The 5,491-nt window shown below is 35.1% G+C and overlaps 1 pseudogene; it reads right to left on the bottom strand.

Moving 5' to 3' along the window:
- Window positions 1-553: 553 nt before the first annotated feature.
- Window positions 554-2,729, bottom strand: LOC114023789 (annotated as a pseudogene).
- Between the last annotated feature and the right edge of the window lie 2,762 nt (window positions 2,730-5,491).

Genomic DNA, 5,491 nt, shown 5'->3' with positions numbered 1-5,491 from the left:
CATAGGTAAGTCATTTAACTGCCTTTAGTCTGTTTCTCCATTTGTAAAGTGGGAATGACAATCTCTGTTGTACCTATTGCACAGGGCTGGCATAAGGCTCAGATGAGATAATTCATTGAGAAGGACTTCAAAATTAAGGTTAGTTGTTATATAAGACAGTATTTGTCTTTGAGGAGCTTGCTTCAACTGCCTCAAGAAGGTAAGATATAGGCATATGACAGGTTAATCAACAGCACAAGAAGATAAACACCAAGTATCCCAGAAATAAATATTATGGAAGTTTAGAGAAGGGAAAAGTCATTTCTTCCTGGTTGTACAGAGAAGACTTCATGAAAGAGGGGACATTTTAACTGTATCTAAAGAATGTATAGGTTTTATAAAGGCAAAGGAAGTGGGGAGCTCTTTCAGGCAAAGGGAATGGTATAAGCGAAGACAAAGAAGAATAAACAAATATGCATGAAATCTTATTTTTTTAACATTCATTTAAAATTTTCAGTTTCAAATTCTCTCCCTTCCTTGGGTCTCTCCTCTTTTTTTTTTTTTTTACTTAAAAAATAGCTGATTATTTTTTATTAACACATATACATTTACTTGTCTTCTGGCTTGTTGAAGCAGTAGGTTAGACAATACTTGCCACAATAATATCTGTCAAAATGGTTAGCCATGAAGACCCCAGCACCACATTCATCACAAGGGCACTCTCGTCAAAGGCGGCTAATCTTGCCATTCTCATCAACCTTATAGTACTTCAGAACTGCAAGCTTAACCTTCCTTCTCTTCTGTTTGTTCTTTTTGGGAGTGGTGTAAGACTTCTTCTTTCTCTTCTTGGCACCACCATGAAGCCTCAGAACAAGATGAAGGGTAGACTCTTTCTGAATGTTGTAGTCAGACAAAGTTCAACCAACTTCTAGTTGCTTGCCCACAAAAATCAATCTTTGTTGATCTGGGGTAATACCTTCCTTATCTTGTATCTTGGCCTTGACATTTTCAGTAGTATCTGATGGTTCAATCTCAAGGGTGATGGTCTTCCCATCAAAGTCTTCACGAAAATCTGCCTCGTGGCACTGGGTCCACCCACTGATAGCAGATCCGAAAGAGAGACTGCCCCACCAACTCACGGGGTTTCCTACAGCTCCAGCCAAGTGGGTCTCTCCTCTTCTTAATGAGAAGGCAAGCAATATGATACCCATTATACATGTGAAGTTATGCTAAATATATTTCTATATTGGCCATGTTAAAAAAAAAAGAAAGAAATACAAAACAAAAAAATAAAACATGCTGCAATCTGCATCAGTTCATCAATTCATCAGTTCTCTCTCTGGATGTATACAGCAATTTTCATCGCAAGTCCTTTGGAATCATCAAAGGTCACCATTGATCAGAGTAGCTAAGTTTTTCACAGTTAATTATTGGTATGATATTGCTGGTATTGTATACAATATCCTTCTACTTCTGTTCACTTAACTTTGCAGCAGTACATATAAGTTTTCTGGGATTATTCTCCTCTGGCATTTCTTACAGCACAATAATATTCCACCACAAGCATGCAATACAACTTGTTCAGTCATTCCCCAATTGACAGGAATCCACTCAATTTCCAATTCTGTGGTATAAAGGAGAGCAACTATAGGAAGTTTGTATATTTGGCTCAATTTCCTTTTTTAAGTATCTTTGGGATACAGACCTAGTAACAGTATTGCTGAGTCAAAGGGTATGCACAGTTTTATGGCCATTTGGGCACAATTCCAAATTGTTCTCTAGAATGGTTAGATCAGTTCACAATTCCACCAAGAGTGTATTAGTGTCAGATTTTTTTCACCTCTCCTCCAAAATTTGTCATTTTCCTTTTCTATCGTATGAGCCAATCTGATAGTTATAAGGTAGTATCTCAAAGTTGTTTTAATTCACATTTCTCTAAAGAATATTGATTTAACATGTTTTTTTTTCATATGATTACTGATAGCTTTGATTTCTTCCTCTGAAAACTTCTGGTTTGTATCCTTGAACCATTTATCAGTTGAGAAATGGCTATTTTTAATGTTTTGACATAGAAATTTCACATTTTTAAAAGGGATGGTATTGAATCATGTATCAGTAATAGCCATGTAGATGAGCTCTCCTTCAATGTGACTGTATTCTATTACAGTAGAAACTATTTTAAGTCATTTCCCATTATAACATAGTAGTTGAGGAAACCTACATATAGCCACTTATAACTATGAAAAACCAAAAGATAGAAAATACATAGATCTTATTATCTTGGTCATGGCTTCTGAATAGATCACCAAAGAGAACTGACACTAGGGATTGATGTCTGATGTTTATTGGCAGAGATTTCTCAGTGTTCTCCTCCTTAATATCCTAGAGAGTTTTGATCTGACATTTGGGACTGAGAGTGAAAGTCTGACTTTGACCCACCATGTAGATTTGTTGAAAGGAGGAGGAAAAAAGTTATGTTACCATGGACGGAAATCAGAGAAAATATAGTTTCTTGGAAAAAGGAAAAGGGCTGAAGCCATGAAGTCACCATTGCTTGAATACAGAGCCATCTGGTATGTCCAGGAGGATCTTGTTTTGCTGACACTTATTCAAACAGTAGCCCCAGGACAGTGATACTTTATATCCCTTCTCCCTTACTTTCTTCCTAGAAGGTATGAGTTTAATATTTCATGAGGATACCTATCTGTTGTATTCCTTAAGCTAGCAATTGTAACAAAGGTGATGGCCATTGTTGGCATTTTAGGGGAAAGAGGACAATGTAGAAATGCCCTGAAGGGGAGAGAGAATTTAAATTGTATTAAATATTATGCCTGAGGGCTTAAGCAAGGAAGGAGAGTTATTGGTTCAAATTGCAACTTTCTCTGAATAGAATGGATATCTTTAGCAGGATTTCTCTATGCAAATGAATCAGAAGCTGTGGGTCCCTAGCCCCTCGGACTAGAGAAGTGCCTCGAGAGAAAGTTATGCCCAAAAGAGAAGGAAGAGCTTAACTTTCCAAAAAAGAAGGCTGGAGGCTAATACAAGTTACTGATAGCCCTGTCTGTTTTCTCAGGACTAACTTAGCATAGCCACCATCACTTCTAGTCTAAAATGAATCCTGAAGGCAAAGAGTACATTTTTTAAGTCAGTGCCCACTGGCATATACACATAACACCATTTCTATCTAAGCTGAAATACACTATTAAACTTGAATAAAAGTCTTTTTGCGAGGTCAACTCTGTGTTGTATTGGTGGTTAGAGAAACAATATTTGAGTGTACTTCATCAGTTGCAGAAGGTAGAGATGCAATATTAACAATGAATGCCTCCGCAGGGTATACTATTCATGGTTATGCTACCGTCAAATCACCCTGGGAGAAATATTTTCACAGTTTATCAAGATGATGATGTTGCACCAGCCCATCCACACTCCTATACTTGTGTGAGAAAAGAGTGTGACCTCCATTACCTTGGCAAGAACTGACCTTGTTATGTTTAAGGTTGATTCCTATGGTATAAATGAGATTAAAGTAGGTGTAAGCAGAGGAACACCCAGGAAACATTTTGCGTCATCTTACAAGTTTTCAACTAAAGCTAGATAGACAGTCAAGAGAAATCAGAGGTTTCCTTATTATTAATTCAGTTGGTATTGATTCTTTTTGTTGAACATGTAAAGACATTTTGAGTGATGAGAAACCAGATAAAGTCTGTAGGCCAAACACCAACAATCTGCTACAGAGCATTGTTAGTAGTCTGTGTCATTCTTCCAGTCTGACCATTTGCTTGAGAATGATGAGGAATTATGGTGACAGCCCAGATAAGATTCTTTTCCAAAAATGCTACAAATTAAATGTAGGCCCAGTGCCATAAATGATACTATGGGCAATTTTGCCACTGATGCATTATAGTTTACAACTCAGTGGTTTTGTTATCTTATAAACAATAAAATTCACAAAATCATAATCTTAGATTTGAATGCTATCCAAAATGTAACAAGATTTGGACCTGAACAATTCAAGTTGTCAAATGATCACAAGATAAAAGAATACCATGTTCAGAAAACCTTCTAATGGAATTTAGCATATATATATATATACATATATATAATTTTAAAATACAAGACATAGTATGATTGTAAATTATTACTTAACTTGCCTAAAACTAGAGGATTTTTCAAATACTTTGAATAATTTAGCAATTAACCACAGGCTATCCTTAGATTTTTGTTAAAGTCAAACAATTTCATCCAATATTAATGTTAATGAAGTTGATGAAGCTACTGTTATCACTTTGTAAACATATGTTAGGACAAATTGGAAAAAGTATGGTGATTCAAAATATTTCAAGTATATCCATCATGTTATATAATTAAGCAGCATTTTGAAATTTAGAATAGAAAAAATTACAAAGGGGAAGATGTGATGTTTAATTTCATTCATTATCCTGTATCAATAACCATCCATTGAGAAAGTAAACATACACTAATAAGTCAACTTTTTTCTGGAGTTCTTCTTCCTAATTCTCACCTCCATATCTGAATGGGAATATATAGTGCATCTTCTTAGAAGCAGAGAGGGAGAGTTTGTTTCCTTTGAAAATTTCCCAGTTCTCTCTTGATTTGCACAGTGCTCTGAGTGAGAATCATTCCAAGGCTTACATGACTATGTAGACCAGGAACTAAAATCAGCAACCAGAAAAAAAAATCAATCAATCAAACAACAACAATAACTACAACAACAAAACAAACAAATAAAAAATTTCTTCCTTTGGACTAATTCAAATCTATTTTGTTGTCATTTTAAGTCCTGTAAAGGTTACCTAAGGTGGTTTCCCAAGCCTTCTTGTACTCCATAAGAAATCATTTAGATTTTTGGAACGTAAAGGGGTAACTATTGCCTAGCTTTCTCCCATCCTACTCACCATACAGTCTAACCATCTGGTTATCAACCCCCAGCCACTGAAAGCAAAAGATAAGCTCATATAACCAAGATATAATTGCCTTCTTCCTGCTTCTCTCCATTGCCAGTCTTCATTTTATTGGTTAAAATTTAAAGAGGGGAGTAGAAAAAGCCAAGATGTCATAGCACACTCAAGGAAGCACAGTGAACTTGGAGTCAGGAATACCTGGGTTTGAACTTTGTCTTAGATGCTTAATAGCTGCTGACCTCATGCAAACTATTTAATTTTTCTCAAATTCAATTTTCTAGTCTGTAATATGGAGATAATAGTAGCAACTACTTCACAGAGTTGTTGTGAGGATTAAATATCATATAGAAACTGTTTTCTAAGTCTTAAAGAATTATATAATTACTGCCTGCTGAGATATCATTAATTATCATATATATGCATATATATAATTTTAAGTTAAAAATTTTAAGTTAAAATTTCAGTTAAATTTAAATTTAGTGAATTCCTACAATATATAAGGTACACCAGAGACTAAAAAACATTAATTCCCTTCCCTGAAAAAGTTTACAATAAGATACTGACATTAAAACTAGAGTTCAAAGCAG

Source organism: Vombatus ursinus, unplaced genomic scaffold (genome assembly GCF_900497805.2).
Source record: "Vombatus ursinus unplaced genomic scaffold, bare-nosed wombat genome assembly UNPS02014818.1, whole genome shotgun sequence".
Classification (NCBI taxonomy): domain Eukaryota; kingdom Metazoa; phylum Chordata; class Mammalia; order Diprotodontia; family Vombatidae; genus Vombatus; species Vombatus ursinus.
The sequence above is the reverse complement of the archived record's forward strand: the minus strand, read 5'-3'. Positions and strand labels throughout refer to the sequence as shown.